Source organism: Podarcis erhardii (genome assembly GCF_964252035.2).
Source record: "Podarcis erhardii genome assembly, chromosome: 13".
Lineage (NCBI taxonomy): Eukaryota > Metazoa > Chordata > Lepidosauria > Squamata > Lacertidae > Podarcis > Podarcis erhardii.
Genome location: NC_138502.1, coordinates 11,166,605 through 11,184,103, shown reverse-complemented (window position 1 = coordinate 11,184,103; position 17,499 = coordinate 11,166,605). Strand labels below are relative to the sequence as shown.

Genomic DNA, 17,499 nt, shown 5'->3' with positions numbered 1-17,499 from the left:
ATTGTTTCTCTGTTTGTTTCATTTTTGTTGTTTTTCTGGTTGTGGTTTTGTGTTTTTTTTGTTTCTGCTTTTTGTTGCTCTTTTTCTGTTTTTGTTTGCTTTGCCTTTCGCTATCTATTGGTAACTAATGCAGCTGATATTAGCATCAGATGTCATTAGCTTTGTTGCAAGGTGCTGATTAACTGAACCGCTAACCTGTTTAAAGATTTATATATATGATCTATCACCCTGAATGAGTAAGTGAACACAAGGATTGCAATCATTTATTATATTTATTTGATCTGATGAATTTGTGATATTGCTGTATTGATGCTTGGCTGTAACTAATTAGATAATTGTTCATAATCAATTTAAAATATATTTAGTGAAACTGGTGAATATAAAGATTTAGTGGATATGTAGGCCGGAGATTATTATCAGACTGGTAAAATTGTCGTGATTGTATTAAGAAAGATTGAATTTAATTGATATCCAATCTGTAAGACAGAAAGAAAGAGAACAAATTACCTAGTGAGCTAATTGAATTTCTTAGTGATGTATGGTAAAAAAACAACTGTGTCAGGTTCTGCGACAGGTTCAGCCTCACAAATTAGGAGAACTTCTGTAATTGACATGGATCAACCACTAGATATGAGAGAAATAATTTTCAGTTTGAAGAAAGATATCCAAGATTTAAAAAAATAATGTAAACGAAAAGGCAAAAGCAACAGAAGAAAAACTTATTTCCATGGGAGTTAAAGTAGATGAAAATGTGAAAATAGCAGCTGAGTTATCAACTCAGGTCAACAATTTAGTACAAAAAAAATCAGAACTGACGAAAATAGTGCTAGACCTTAAAGGTAAAACACAGAACCTAGAAGAAGCTCAGAAAAAATTACAAAATGAAAATAGAGAGTTGAAAAGGGAATGCGATAAGATAAGCAGATCTGAAAGTGCAGCAGGATTCAACTTTGGACTCTATTGCGATGTTGCAAATGCAAAGAAGGAAGAATACCCTAAGATTCAGAGGACTAACAGAGGACGCAGAGGAAATAATTGAGAAAAAAATCTCAAAAGAGCTAGCAGAGAAGAAGCAGAAGTAGCACAAAAAATAGAAAAAGCATTCAGAGTCAAATCTAATGTAGCAAAAGCAAATAACTGGCCGGCCCACTGTTTAGTCTCTTTTAATTCTATGGATTTCAGAAATAGAATTTTACAAGCTAGTAACAAGAAGAAATTCCAATCGGAAGGAAATGATATTATCGTCCACAAGATTATCCCAAATCGGTTGATAAAAAAGAGAGAAGCTTACAGACCTCTGACCAAGGCACTAAAGGCAAAGGCAGTGGACTATAGGTGGGAGTACCCGGAAGGCATCTCCTTTTTCTTTAAAGGGAAACGTAGAAAGTGCTTGTCGGCATTAGATATGGACAAGTTCTGGAGAAAGTACCAGAAAGAGCTCGGAGGAAAAAGGCAATTGTTGGGAGAATCAGAGGAAATTGAAGAAACAGTTGAGAGTTAGAAGACAGATCTAAGAAGGGAATTTATTAAACGTATACTGAGACCTTGAATGTGTAATTTTTTATTTTATTTTATTTTTTAACCCGTCGACGTATCATAAGAAATAAAGTATGGATTACACTGGGCGACAATTTTTTTACTTTTTGAATGTTGTCTACATTTCTACAACTGATTTAGGATATTTTTGCACTGCTGAATCAGGAAATGGCATCCGTTTCTCTCCATCAGGTCAGGTTTACTGTAAACTGAATGGTGGGCATTGATAAAGGTAAGTACACGTAAATTGCATGTTGCTTCACCATTTTTCAAACTTCAGGGCTTGAACTTCCGTTTCTTGGAACTCCTGGAATGCTCAGTGGCAGGGACGTCTCTCTTCAGAGTCCAACAGTAGTCAGCAATCATGACTACGTCCCAGTGACCCTGATACCTGGTCTCCATCTCTTTCATGTCCTGATGGAATCTCTCCCCCTGCTCGTCACTCATTGAACCCAGGTTCTCAGGAAACCGGTTCATATGGGAAAATAGGTAGTGCATCTTGACGCTCATGTTGCAGCCCAGGTTTCTGAAAGCAGTCAGCATGTTGTTGACAAGTTCTGCGTAGTTTCTGGCCTTATTGTTGCCAAGAAAGTTCTTCACAACCAGAACAAATGCCTTCCACGCTTCCAGTTCCACTTCATTCATTGAGTTTCCGAACTCTGGATATCTGATGAGCTGACGGATCTGAGGACCATCAAAGATGCCAGCTTTCAACTTCTCCATGGTCAATCCTGGAAAAACCTGGCACAAGTAAGTGAAGCAGTCACCATCCTTGTCCAGAGCCTTGGTGAACTGCTTGATTAAGCCGAGCTTGATGTGCAGCGGTGGGAAGAGTATTCTGTCTCTGTCCACCAGAGGGTCGTTGATGACGTTCCTTTCTTTGCAAGGCACCAATTCCTCCCACACAGGCCAGTCCTTCTTTGTGTAATGCTGAGCACGGTCCCTACTATCCCACATGCACAGAAAACATGGGTACTTGGTGAAGCCAGACTGTTGTCCCAACAAAAAGTTCACCATCTTCAGGTCAACACAAATAAACCACTTATGCTGATCATAATCAATTTTCTCCAGCACATACTTCACCGCTTCATAGTTCTCCTTCAGTGTAGTCGAGTGAGCCAGGGGTATAGACGCAAACTGGTTGCCGTTGTGTAGCAGAACACATTTTAGTGATCGCTTGCTGCTGTCAATGAACAGTCTCCAATCTTTGGGTTCGTACTGTGGCACTCCAAGCTTGAGCAGAAGCTGCGCAATATCTGCACAGTACACCAAGCCCTTCTTTTCCGAGAAAAAACGGAGGTACTCTTGATGCCTGTTGTGAAAGAAGCTGATGCGAGCACTGTCAGAGAGGAGGTTTTTTCCCTTCAATCTGGATGCCAACAGTTTGGCAGAGTCCTTTGACAAGCTGAGGTCGCGAACTAGATCATTCAACTCCTTTTGGGAAAATGGATGTGGAGCATCATCTTCAAGAACCACTTCTTCTTCATGTCCTTCAACATTCCCTCCTGGGAATAACAGATTTGGATATTCCACAAAAGAGGAAGGGTATCTTTTTATATTGCGACGATGGCAGCAAGAGTTTTGATCACAGCAAAATGGAAGAGTAATGAAATCCCCTCTATACAAGATTGGATCCAAAAGCTGACAGAATATGCCGAATTAGATGGTTTATCAGAAAAAATAAAGAATAAATCAAAACAGGAATTTGTTTCTAAATGGGAGGTTTTCAAAGAATATCGGGGGGGGGAATATAGTAGTTTAAATTCTGTTGCAGCATTTGAGGAACTTCAGTAATAGTTGCAAGGTAGATATAAGAAATTAGATTTATTGAGAATAAGTTTAATTATGAAAAAAAATGTGTATTGGCAATACGTAATATGAATTTGAAATATGGAATAGACGGGAGGTTGGGTCTTTAGTGTTAAGACCAATAGATGTTTTATTGTTTGCTAAGAAAATTATGTGTCTATGGTTATTTTTGTAATTTGTGTGTAATTTGGTATTTGATTGATTAGATCTAACCATGATGAATGGAGAATGCAAGTAAACCAGAGTAAGCCCCATTAAACCTTAAAACATTTATTTCTGTGTGGACATCTGTGGACTATGCTTGTTAAGTATTGTCTGTAAGATTATGCCATCCTTGCAGAAGGTCCAGGGTATTCAAGTGGAGACAGAAATGGAAGGAAGTAGGACTTCTTCTTCTTCTTCTTCTTCTTCTTCTTCTTCTTATTATTATTATTATTATTATTTTATTTATAACCCACCCACCTGGCTTTCCCTGGCCACTTTCAGTGGCTTACAGCAGATATAAAAACACAGGCAAACATATTATTTATTTTGTTGTTATCTGCTTTTAATCCCCTAAAGTTTGCCTGGGAAGCCTATAGCCCTCCAGATATTGCAAGACTAGAGCCCTCATCATTGCTGACCATTTTCCATACTGGCTGGGGTTGGTTGGTTTTGGAATCCATCAACATCTGGAGTACCACACATCCCCAACCCTTGTCCTAGTGGAAGTGAAGCAGAATACATATTTTAAAAAATTAAAAGAAGTCATACAGGAGGGCCTGGGGCACCAACTCAACCTCTCCAGAATCACAGGGGCATTGGCCCTTGAGGGTTTGAGCAAACATGCATTCCCAAGACAGGGAAGGAGGCTGAGAGGAAGGGGACAAAACTGTCTTCCCCCAGAACAGCAATGAGCAGCCATTCCAGTCATGCCACATGGCTGATGTGAATCCAGGTCAACTCAGCCAAATTCCAAGATGCTGACTACACCATGCTACATTTTGGAGTCTCCATTGGCTACAAGGTACTCTATAATGAGCTTCTAACGTCTAATCTCACCCATACACCACTGGTCTATTATTATCTAATGAAAGGGAAATTAAAATAACAGTTCTGAATGTTTTCTTCAGCAATTTTCTTCTGCAATTCCACAGGGAATCCTGAGCAGTGGATGAACAACTACACTCCTGCCTGATTATTAAAAGGGCTATAATTAAGATGCTGCTCCTCAAAAATCCCTGTGTATTTTCTCTGGCCACTGGCAACATAACACAAAGGATACTACAACTTAACCATTATTATTTAAATAGTGTCTGGGATCAGCAAGTCTAATTTTGGATACTCCCGTATTGTGTCGTCTCGGGAAATTAATCTACCATTTAAATGAGACAATTTTTATCTTGGAGAAACCTATTCTGGTATTGCCAGAAAAACCATAGTTTCTGCATAAAACAAAGAGTTGCCGTTGTATTAAGGATGGTGGTTTTAGTGTTCTTGCTGCTGGAAATGATTTCTTACACTATATGTGAGGCTCACATAGCAAAATGCAAGCTCCAAGGTCCACACCATCCACTTCACATGTATCATCAGCCAGGAGAGTTCCTCATTGGTGGCATTGTTTTCCACGGTGGCTTCTTCCCCTCTCCATCAGCATTCACTAAGGAACCCCCACCAGCACTGCCTGATGAGCTTCTGTAAGAACTAAGCCACTCATTTTATTACATCAAAGGAATGATCAAACCTAGAGTTGCGTCCTCAGAATAATGACTAAGGCTGCAAACATTTACCTTTTTACTTGGGAGAATCCACTTTAGATATGAATGGGACTTATGCTGGGGCAAAAAATTGGAAGGAACCTCTTGTGAATTAAGAGAATATAGGAGAGATTCCCATTTCTGGATAGAGAAATGAAAATAAATGTATTGAAATGTATGTATGTATGTATGTAAGTATGTGTATGAGAAAGGCCTTTTGAACAGCAAATTTTGATAGACTTTATCTGAACTACTAGAGTGTTAGAAAGAATGAATTTTTAAAAACTTGATCTGAAGCTGAATGTTTCATTTTCTGATCTAGGCTAAGGTTTGTTTCAGCACTGAAAGGTACTTATTATAAAGTATAGAATTCAGTTATTACAATTACCATCACTGCTTCATAAAAAAGAGGTCACTGCAGAGAGAGACCAGAGACTTTGTCAGAAGAAGACCTCTGGTGTGTACGGCAAGACGTCCTATGGGCCCCACATTAGCAACCCCTGTTCTAGATACTATTAATCTTAAACAATTAGAAATTTGGGACAAAAGTAACAACATGAATTCCAATAGGGAATAATGCACAAATCTAAGATGAGGAACACGTAGATTGCCAGTAGTTCATGTGGAAAGTTCAAGGGATCTACATCAACAGAAGTATAGTGATTCTGAAATCTCCTTTTATGTGGCCACTGTTTTGGATATCTATAAGATTCCACAGGTAGGACACCTATGTACAATACCTCTATTAGCATCAATTCCGGGTGAAGATGAAATTGGAAGCAAAACTATGTACACCACCCTGAGATCCATAGAAAATGAAGATGGTACATAATTGTAATATAAGCAAACAGACAGACAAACCCTCTCCAGTCATCAAATCAAAGGTTTCAATCAATCAAACCTTTATTGCATTAGCATACAGCCATAGCAGGATAAAACAAAAATGCTAGAGACAAGCAACCAAACAAAATTCAAAGCGATATTACTGGGGTTATGATATTTAAATTACCCTAAGACAATAATGTAAAGATTTAGTTGCCGGCGCCGGGAATCTAGAATGCGGATGTATATAGAGCATATAATGGCCCCAAAATAGGCTCGGCACATTAGGTTAAAAAGGTAATAAAAGAATTAAAACAGGTCCAGGTCTAGGACACACTACCCAGTCAGAGTAGCCCTGAGTTTCAAGGCCTGCACTATAAAGATTGCCACCCCACGTGAAACTTGGGGATTTGCGTCCACAAGAAGCGATTTCAAACAGTCTTCCTTAGATGTGATGGTGGACGGGATCAAGAGGAGGAGCTTAGTTCTTATTAGCTCATAAATAGGGCAGTAGAAAAAGAAATGTATGAAGTCCTCTACTTCATTCATTGTGCATGGACATAGACGCTGAGTAATAGGGGTCTTAGAGTAAATCCCCTGCAGGAAGGCCGTGGGTATAGAATGGAAACGGGCCATGGTAAACGGTCTTCTCAAATTGGGCTCCGTCAGGTCTATCAAGTAGTTGGCAAGTGATCTTACCACTTTCACTTTAGGGAGCCACATGGAGAGGCGAGCTGTGGTGGACTGTGCCCGGTCTATGGCCTCGTCTCTTGTAAGAATCCAGGCCCGGATTTTATGTTGATCCCAAGCTGACAGTGTGTCAAGATCTGGGAGGGAGTAGTGTGCGGTTATAGTCTCCATGACCTTGGACCATTTATTGCTATGAGAACAAGTTAAAAAGGCTTGCCTGGCTAAAAGGGGACCTGGGGCTTTGATTAATTTACAATAAAAACTAATAATTCTAATGTGGGCTCTCACAACAATGGAGGGGAGGCCCAGTTCTGTTCTTAACTGTGCAGCAACCGAGCCCTTGGGGAGACCCAGTAACTTTCATGCAAAAGAGTTTTGTAGAATCTCGAGCCGTTGTAGTGTTTTTAAATTCCACCCCCAGATTTCAACCCCATACAGTAACATCGGGAGGACTTTGCTGATAAATGCTTTTCTGATTGGTGGAACCAACTGGCCGCCTTTTGCATAGAAGAATTTCTCCAAGGCTTTGATGGTTCTACGGGCAGCCAGGATGGACATATTTAGGTGAGCTGACCAGCTAAGCCCATGCTGAAAAGTGATACCCAAATACTTGAATGCTGAATAATATTCAATAGAGTGGCCCTCAAAATTCCAAAATGGCTTCCGAGTTTTCGTGCCAAAAGTAAGAATTTTGGTTTTGGCGAAATTGATTTTGAGGGAGTTGGTATCACAATATGTCATGAGCCCTCTGAGCATGTTGTTTAAGCCCTGCTTGGTTAAAGTCAGTATCACCATGTCGTCCGCATAGAGTAATATGGGGATCTTGAGCTGTTGTAAAGAGGGGGCAGATTGGTTTAGGGCCTTCATGGTTGTAACGATGTCATTGATGTAGAAATTAAATAGAAAAGGGGCCAAGAGGCAGCCCTGTTTGACCCCTTTATTCAGAGGGAAATAATCAGAAAGGGCTCCCAGAGGGCCAGATTTTACTCTGGCCGATATATCATTATGAATTTCCATAAGAAGGTGGAGGAGTCTCTTATCTATGTTGGTGTAACTAAGCTTCTGCCATAGCCTATCTCTAGGGATGGAGTCAAAAGCGGAGGTCAGGTCCACAAAAGCCGCGTGTAGTTTGCAGTTGAACTTGTTTAGGTATTTATCAATCAGGGTGAATAGAACAAGACATTGGCCAGATGTACTATGACCTTTACGGAAGCCAGCCTGTTCCGGGTGGAATAGCTTTGTTTCTTCTGCCCACTCGATTAATTTCTCTAGCAAGAATCTAGAGTAAACCTTGTATGGTATATCCAGCAGGCTGATAGGTCGATAGTTACGCGGATCTTGTGGGCCCCCCTTTTTATGCATTGGGATGACTATGCTCTGTTTCCAGTTAGGTGGGATCTTAAGAGTAGCATTAATAGTGGTAAAGAGAGATGCTAAAATAGGGGCCCACCACGTCTGGTTCGATAAAAATACCTCAGGTGGTATCATATCCTCCCCTGGAGATTTATCCCCTGAAAGCATGCTGATTAGTTGTAAACATCTCTCTGGGGAAACTGGTTCCCAGGTGGGCAAGGCAGATGCTGGAAGAGTAGAGACTACGTTTACTTCAGGATCTGGGGCAGAATACAGCTGAGCAAAGTGAGAGTGCCAACTGGCTGCTGTGATGTTATTAACGATGAATGAGTGGGGTCTTAAACCTGCATTAATTAAATTCCAGAATTTCTTGTCGTCTGCCTGGGATTTTTAAAGGGTCTCCGCCTTCGCCGCGGTGGCAAGACCCGATTTTCGCGAAGCGGGTTCCTCTGGATCAGAGGAATTCCGCCATTGCCGATGGCGCTAACCCGGAAGTCTGTTGTTTCCTCCATTCAGTTTTATCCATTATACAAGACCTTGCCAAATTTTGCAACAACTCAAAAAATGTTTGGTTTTTTTAAAAAGTAAAATAGACACAATTCCCTGCTCCAGTCATCAAAGTGTTAACAAAATTTCCAAAACTAAAACTAAAACAGACACAGTCCCCTGTGAAAGGTCATCAAGTGAAAGGTTTAAAAATGAGAAAAGGGAGATGGTCCCAGTTTTCAGCCCATCTGCATGTGTGTCTTTTTAAAACTGAGAGAGAGGCAAATAAACCCTGAAACATTGGCAAAGGGCATATTTGACTAACAAGTTTCACCACATAATGTATATGAATACTGTGAAAAGAATCTACTTTGTGTCTTCTCTTCCTCCATTTACTTTTTAGCTCATTTATGGCTCTGCTCCAGTGATGAATGATAAAAGCCCAGGGCTTCCGTTCTACCAGATGGCAGCCTTGGAAGCCCTTCAGTATGAGGGAATTCTCTCTGCTTCTGCATTTCAGGTGGACGTGGATTGGAGTCATTGCAACAGACAATGAGAATGGAGAAAGATTTCTGCAAACCATCTCTCCAATATTTACCAAGAGTGGTGTCTGCTTTGCATTCCTAGAAAGAATCGCCAGTTTAAGTTTTATTTCTGAAATAGATGGCATGCTACAACAGGGGGCAAGTATAAACCATAAAATTTTTAGCAGCACAGCTAATGTAATAGTTGCCTATGGAGAATCTTATTCCATGGCAACTTTGAGATGGCTTCCGTACCTATCAGAACATGATAACATGACATACAATATAAACAGTAAAGTATGGATAATAACAGCCCAGGTTGAGTTCACTTCATTTGTCATTCAAAAGAACTGGGATTCAGGAGTATTCAATGGTGCTATATCCTCTGAAATTCACTTCAGAAACCCACCAGGATTTAATCAGTATGTTGTGCACAGAAACCCTTCCAGCACAGATGGGGACGGTTTTATCAGGGACTTCTGGCAACAGGACTTTGGATGTGTATTCCGAGATATCACTTCAGATAAGGTGGAGGGGAATATTTGCACCGGAGAAGAGAAGCTGGAGAGCCTTCCTGGATCATTTTTTGAAATGAGCATGACAGGCCACAGTTACAGTATCCACAATGCTGTCTATGCCATGGCCCATGCTTTACATGCGATGTTCACATCCAGACTCAGGCACAGAGGAATGGCGTACGGACAGAGAGGGAAGAATCCGAATCCACAGTTTTGGCAGGTAATAGGCTAAACATCTTCAACTTGAAGAGGCCTGGTATTTCCCTCACAAGGTATGGGTATCCAAAGTGTTGTCATCTTGCTCATTCATCTCAGACATGAAAAAGCGCTTCTATGAAAGAAGTTTGCAGACCACTGATATGTTACTGCATTCACAGATAAGAAGAAGTGGTAATGGTCAAGAGAGATGTTCAGCATTCTCTCTATCACATATGCACCAAATACTTCCTCAAATCACGTGATCATACACCACTGTGTCTCCTGAGATGAAGAGGGACAGAGGAAAAGAGCTATGGGTCGGGGTAGATAAAGAAAGGTTGTAAAAAAGGGGAGAGGGAGAGACGGGGCTGTGGGAGAGAGAAAATTGGTTGTCTCTCCATGCTTGGACTTGAATCCACTGAAACTTGACTGAATCACCCCACCACAGGTTTTTCCCACAGGACAAAGAAAGAAATGCTCCGCCCTGCATTAGACTGCAGCCTTTTCCAAAAATTGCCCTTTCTGTTTTCAATCTAGCTCCATCACTTTCTCAGAAGTATCTCATTTAACAATACGGCCGGAGATGTGGTCTTCATTAAGCAGAATGGAGAGGTGGTATCTAGCTTGGATATTGTCAATTGGATTATATTCTCCAACCAAAGTTTCAACAGAGTGAGCATTGGGAGGATAGATCCGCAAGCTTCTCGAGACCAATCATTCATCCTTGATGAAGATGCCATAACATGGCACAGCTGGTTTAATCAGGTAGATTATTTAGATCAGGTAGGTTATTAGAGAATTCCAAAGAAATTCAGTATTGCCTAAGGAATGATTGTTCACCTGCATGTCTACTCACTATCTTTGAAACTGCATGTTCCTGTGCAGAATATGACCAATGCATACAGAGAGCCAGTGTGGTGTAGTGGTTAATAGCGGTAGACTCGTAATTTGATAAACCGGGTTTGCATCCCTGGTCTTCCACATAAAGTTCCTGCGTGACCTTGGGCTATTCACACTTCTCTGAGGTTTCTCAGCCTCACTCACCTCACAGTGTTTGTTGTGGGGGAGGAAGGGAAAGGAGATTGTTATCCGCTTTGAGACTCGTTAAGGTAGTGATAAAGTGGGATATCAAATTCAAACTCCTCCTCCTCCTCCTCCTCCTCTTCTTCTTCTTCATCCAAGTACCACATTAAGAGCCAAAAGCTTACTGCTAGAAGTCACTCAAGGAATAAAGGCAAATATTTTATTTTATTATATTTATAAATATTTTATAAATATTACTTAACAATGATAAAATACTGATTTTTAACTGAAGAAAAGAGGATAGATAAGCCCCAAGATCTCACCTTTCTGGCTAACAGGTGGGGAACAACACCGACACATCCCAGGACAATTGAGGGCATATGACATCACTTCAAACATTGCCATTACAAAAAAAAAATATAGCCATTCTACATATTGCTGAAAGGCTGACTCAGCTTTGCAACATAGAGAGGGGCCCAGGAACATGAAGATTTCCAAACTCATTGTTCTCTTGCTGATCCTTCTGCTCTTTCATTTACGAATAGACTCAGCCTCTTTCTCTCTGTACTGAGAGATGCCTTCCGGGATCCAGCAAGAAAGTGAAGGAGGGACAGCCACCTTGCTGCTACGATTGCATCCCACGTGCAGAGGGGAAGATTGCAAACCAGGATGGTAGGAGAAATAAATGGATTAAATAGATCCAGACTCAGCACTAATAACTGAAAGATGTTGTAAGGACGGCTGAGTTTACTTTTCAAAATTGTGTTTTTGTGTGCGCGCAATCCTGCTTCTTTGTGATCATTGCCTTCAAGATAGTATAAATATGCCAATCAAATGAGAATGACCATGCACTGAGAGTAGTTGGATGGTATGTGGTCCCAAACATTATTATTTCTTCTTCTTCTTCTTCTTCTTCTTCTTCTTCTTCTTCTTCTTCTTCTTCTCCTCCTCCTCCTCCTCCTCCTCCTCCTCCTCCTCCTCCTCCTCCTCCTTCTCCTTCTCCTTCTCCTTTTCCTTCTTCGATCACTCATAGCCGAGTAAGATTGTCTTCCCTAAACACGGTTTTAACAATGAGTCTGTAAGTGACTGTGGAGGCCAATTCTGCATCCACACGTCCTTCCACAGTGGGGATATTGGTTTCCAGATCAGAGTTTATCATGATGTGGATTTGCCAAACGTGCCTTTTTGCACGTTTCTACCTTGCGTTCTGAGCATATCTAGAGGGGGCCTTGGCACTCCTTCTGACTTACACGGGCTGCACCCAGGCTAGTGTGAACAAACATTCAGATGGCAATGGCCCTGGCTGTGGCACTTACAGGACTACATAGCCCTGAACCAATTAAATTCAAGAATACTGTAGTAATTAAATACTGTAGTAAATAAATACAATGCTACCTCGGGTTAAGAACTTAATTCGTTTTTGAGGTCCGTTCTTAACCTGAAACTGTTCTTAACCTGAGGTACCACTGTAGCCTCCCACTGCTGCCGTGCTGCCGCTGCTGTGCAATTTCTGTTCTTATCCTGAAGCAAAGTTCTTAACCTGAGGTACTATTTCTGGGTTAGCAGAGTCTGTAACCTGAAGCTTCTATAACCCGAGGTACTACTGTACAGAGAATCATACCATATAAGGTTTTGACATACTGAGCATGCTCGGACTGTGGTCAGACTATTCTCGGTAACTAGAGTGAAATACAGTGGTACCTTGGGTTAAGTACTTGATTCGTTCCGGAGGTCAGTTCTTAACCTGAAGCACCACTTTCGCTAATAGGGCCTCCTGCTGCTGCTGTGCGGCAGGAACACAATTTTTGTTCTCATTCTGAAGCAAAGTTCTTAACCTGAAGCACTATTTCTGGGTTAGCGGTATCTGTAACCTGAAGTGTATATAACCTGAAGCGTATGTAACCCGAGGTACCACTGGACAATACTAAAGTGAAATCTTATCCTGCAATAAAAGTTTAGCAGAGCACGAGGAAGCTCCTTTGTTTAAACTGTAATGTGGACCAATCATAAGGAGACAACAAAGTTCCATAAGAGGAAATGGGTGAGGGAAACAAAGCGTTTCTATTGGAAAGGAAATTTAAACTTAATGGAATGTGTGGAATTTGTGCAAAATGTATAAAACTGTTTGAAACTCTTTGTATGACATTTAGCTGTTTTAGCGAGTTATTCCCAGCTGAACCTTCTGCACAGAATGAAACACTTTGGACTACTTTTCCCCTCAAGTGGTTTATTAGCATATCCATGAGATAGACAAAGCTTAGATTGCAACAATACCACATTACAGAGCATCAGGCAGTACTAAACATGTGCTTTGATTTAAACAGAGCTCTATTCTTCTCAGACAGAAAGTAAACATTTCAGCAAGCTAAAATATATGACCTAATATATTTGTTTCCCCTCAGATATGAATAACTGTAATAAATGCCCAGACAAAGACTATCCAAGCAAGAACCGGGATGCATGTCTACCGAAGGATATAACCTTCTTGTCTTATGAAGAACCTTTGGGCATCAGTTTAGCCTGTTTCTCTCTTTCCCTTTCCTTGATCACAACTTTGGTACTAGGTACGTTTATAAAACACCACGACACACCCATGGTCATTGCAAACAACCAAAACCTCACCTACACCCTGCTCATCTCTCTCCTGCTCTGCTTCCTTTGTGCTTTGCTCTTCATTGGTCGACCTGAGAAGGTGACGTGCCTCCTTCGGCAACCAGCTTTTGGTGTCATCTTCTCAACTGCTGTTTCTTGTGTCCTGGCAAAAACCTTCATGGTGGTTTTGGCCTTCATGGCTACAAAACCAGAGTCCAGGATGAGGAAATGGGTAGGGAAAGGACTAGGCCACTCCATTCTCCTTTCCTGTTCCATAGTCCAAGCAGGAATATGCACTGTGTGGCTGGCAACCTCTCCCCCATACCCAGATGTGGACATGCACTCAATCACAGAAGAAATTATACTAGAATGTAATGAGGGGTCTGTGTCCATGTTTTACTGTGTCCTCATCTACATATGCTGCCTGGCCACTGTCAGTTTTGCTGTGGCTTTCCTCGCCAGGAAGTTACCAGACAGTTTCAACGAAGCCAAGTTTATCACTTTCAGCATGTTGGTCTTCTGCAGTGTTTGGCTGTCCTTTATTCCTTCCTACCTGAGCACCAAGGGAAAATACATGGTAGCTGTGGAGATCTTCTCCATCTTAGCCTCTGGTGGTGGGTTGCTGGGTTGCATCTTTTCCCCCAAATGTTATATAATTATTCTGAGGCCTGAGCTGAACAATAGAGAACAGCTAATAAGGAAGAAAATTTAAAGAAATAATAAACCTGCCCTTTGCCCTCTTTCGTGCTTTTCTCTCTGTGTACAGCAGAATATTTGGAAATATATGTTCAATTGCTGCCTTATATAATTTTTTATGTACTCCAAATTTCCATAGTTCAATAGAGAACAGCTAATAAGGAAGAAAAATTAAAGAAATGAGAAAATGTCATCTGCTGTATGTTATGTTTTTCTCTGTGTTTATATTTGGAAATATAAGTTTAGCTGCTGCCTTATATAATTTTTTTCTAGAATCCAAATTCGCATAGTTGAAAATTCATTTGTAAAATTGACTTATTTGCTTTGAGGAAAACAACCAAGCATTTACACATACATTATTCTCTTCTAGCATGTGCTGACTAGAAGACTCAGAGCAATTCTTGTCAAAATATAAGGTAAAGGAACCCCTGACCATTAGGTCCAGTCGCGGACGACTCTGGGGTTGAGGTGCTCATTTCACTTTATTTCCCGAGGGAGCTGGCGCACAGCTTCTGGATCATGTGCCTTGCATGACTAAGCCACTTCTGGCACACCAGAGCAGCACATGGAAACACTGTTTACCTTCCCGCCGAAGTGGTACCTATTTATCTACTTCCTGCTTTTGAACTGCCAGGTTGGCAGGAACAGGGACCAGGCAATGGGAGCTCAACCCTTTGCAGGGATTTGAACCACTGACCTTCTGATTGGCAAGCCCTAGGCCGCCCGCGTCCCTGTCAAAATATGCATGTAAGCAAATCTGTATCTAGCCTTAATTCTAAAAGATAAAACTTGTCTCACATCTTTCAGCATAATGGGATCTGTGAAACTGTACTATTGCAGGCCATGGAATATTTAAGTATTCATTTATTTTCTGTTGTTCTGTACTGCTCACAGTCAGATTTCATCATCAACCTATCCATACTCAAGATTGTAGAGATATAAGATGATCCTCTTGAATCAGGCCAATGGCCCATCTTGTACGGCAGCCTGTACTCACACTGACCAACCAGATTCCTGTGGGAAATTGAAATACTTTATTGTCACTGTACCACTTGTTTACAGTGAGATTAAACCTTCAAGCCGCACCCAAAAGCAAATGCACTGTCTCCACCATTGTTTCCTATGGCAGTGAGTTCTATAGATTATCTATGTACTGTGAAATAATTTACCCCCCATTGAATTGGGTCCCCCCCCCCCAAGATGTTGTCTGAATCAGGTCTCCTTGGTGAAATTCAGAGAACTAGATAAGAAGGTGCGAATGATTTCTGCCCTGGTGCTTGGAAAAGATGGCAACAAAGAACCATGCACAGTTCACTGGGCAGAGCATTCAGCAAAGCCAGAACTGAAAAGCTTTATTTTCACCAACGCAAGTGATGGATCAGAACACTGTATTCTTAATACAAATACGTACAGTGGTACCTAGGGTTACAGATGCTTCAGTTTACAGGTTCCACTAACCCAGACATAGTACCTCGGGTCAAGAACTTAGCTTCAGGATGAGAACAGAAATTGTGCGGCAGCATGGTGGCAGCAGGAGAATCCATTAGCTAAAGTGGTACCTCACGTTAAGAAAAGTTTCAGGTTAAGAACAGACCTCCAGAAAGAATTAAGTTCTTAACCAAAGGTACCAATGTATTATATTTGTGGCAAGTATATTGTTGGACTTTCCATTGACTGTTGGCATCCTTCAGCCAATGATTGATGAGCAGATAAAATTGATTAGACCTAACCATGATGAATGGAAAATAGAAGTAAACCAGAGCTTAATCAGATTGAAAGTGGAATCAAAGAGGACAGAGAGACTTCAGGTTGTATGTGTATTCCCATAAGGGACCTCAGCTTTCTAGAATCCAGGCTTAACACCTCTGAATTTATTCCTGTTATACAGCTCTTAAGGGCACGAAGCCACTGCTTTCTTTTAGTTTCAACCATAAACCAGAGCCTACGTTGCCAGTATGTACTCACTTCTCTGGGAGTAAGTCCCATTAAATCTTAAAACACTTATTTCTGAGTAGACATCTGTACTGTTATACAGCAAGTTAACTTTGCTTGTTAATGAGTGTCTGTAAGATTATGTCCCCCTTGCAGAAGGTCCAGGTATTCAAGTGGAGACAGGAATGGAAGGAAGTAGAACTAATAATAATGATAATAATAGTAATAATTTTGTTATTTATAACCCACCCATATGGCTGTGTTCCCCAGCCACTTTAACACAGTAAAATATATTATTTATTTTCCTGTTATCTGCTTTCAATCCCCCTAGTGCAGAGATTGGAAGCCTATAGCCCTCCAGATATTGCTAGACTACAGCCCTCATCATTGCTGACCATTTTTGATACTGACTGGGGTCAGTGGATTTTGGAATCCCTCAACATCTGGAGTGTCACACATCCCCAACCCCTGCCCTAGCCGAAGTGAAGCAGAATACATATTTAAAAAATAAAATGCATAAGTTTGCAGATGAAGCCAGAGACATCAGCATCACTGAATGTATTTGGACACTGAATTAAAATTCACCAAAAACCTGGAAAGTCAGGCTCAGCAGCTTTGGGAATTCTGACCCACTCACCTGGTTATGGATGAACTGTGGGGTCCTCTTTCTCCCTACGGTGCCAGGTGACATAGGCTGACAGAATTAGGAGATAGTTTACATAAGCCGCTATAAAAGGAGTCATACAGGAGGGCACGGGGCACCAACTCAACCTCTCCAGAGTCATCAAGTTGGCTTGCATGGGCACAAATCCCTTGGAGGTCATGATGGCCACCAGCAGTGGAATTTTGTCACTAGTTTCTTTTATTGGCCTGCTCATCTCATATGGATTCATTCTCTACACAATCTGCTCCCAGGGTCCCTCTGAAGGAACCACCAAGGCTGCCTCCACATGCACCTCTCACCTCATTGTGGTCACCATGTATTTGTTTATTTACCTGCCTCCATCAGCCCAGTTCATGATTGATAAAGTGATTTCTGTCTTCCATATCTGTGTCACCCCCTTCCAAAACCCAACCAGCTATTCTTTGAAGAAGAAGGAGGTAAAGGCTGCAGTCAGAAGCCTTTCAGCAAGGCTTTCTGCACAGGTTTCCACTCAGGGCCATCCCCACCATTAGACAGCATGAGGCAGCCACCTCTAGCAGCTGATTTTGGCTGTCTCAGAACAGTCAGTTATTTAATTCACTGTTTCAATGCATTTATACATGGTGGAAAAAGGAATAAGGAGAAGTGAATAAGGAGAGATTTTCCCCTCTCCTGTTGTATAACCCAGGCTCATTCAATGAAGCTGAAAAGAAAGTAATTCTTTATATTGCACACTTTGGAACAATAGACTTTGCTTGGGCCAAGTTCAGGAAAGACAGGCACAGATTGTCCCATTATGGGGTGGGTAACGCAGAGTGATCTGGAATTTTCAGGGTTTGAGCGGTGGGTGGAAAGGCTGCGGCAGTCTATTTCACCACCATGTTCTCTGCTTAGCAGCTGGCTTGGGGGAGAATTTGATTCAGCTGGTTTCAGGGTGCTCC

General features: G+C 41.4%; 1 pseudogene across 1 annotated transcript; it reads left to right on the top strand.

Annotated features, from left to right (window-relative positions):
• Window positions 1–8,841: 8,841 nt before the first annotated feature.
• On the top strand, window positions 8,842–14,118 carry LOC309326589 (vomeronasal type-2 receptor 26-like; annotated as a pseudogene). Its single transcript, XR_014161576.1, has 4 exons — window positions 8,842–9,694; window positions 10,210–10,437; window positions 11,241–11,367; window positions 13,098–14,118. The product of XR_014161576.1 is annotated as a vomeronasal type-2 receptor 26-like (transcript).
• Window positions 14,119–17,499: the final 3,381 nt, after the last annotated feature.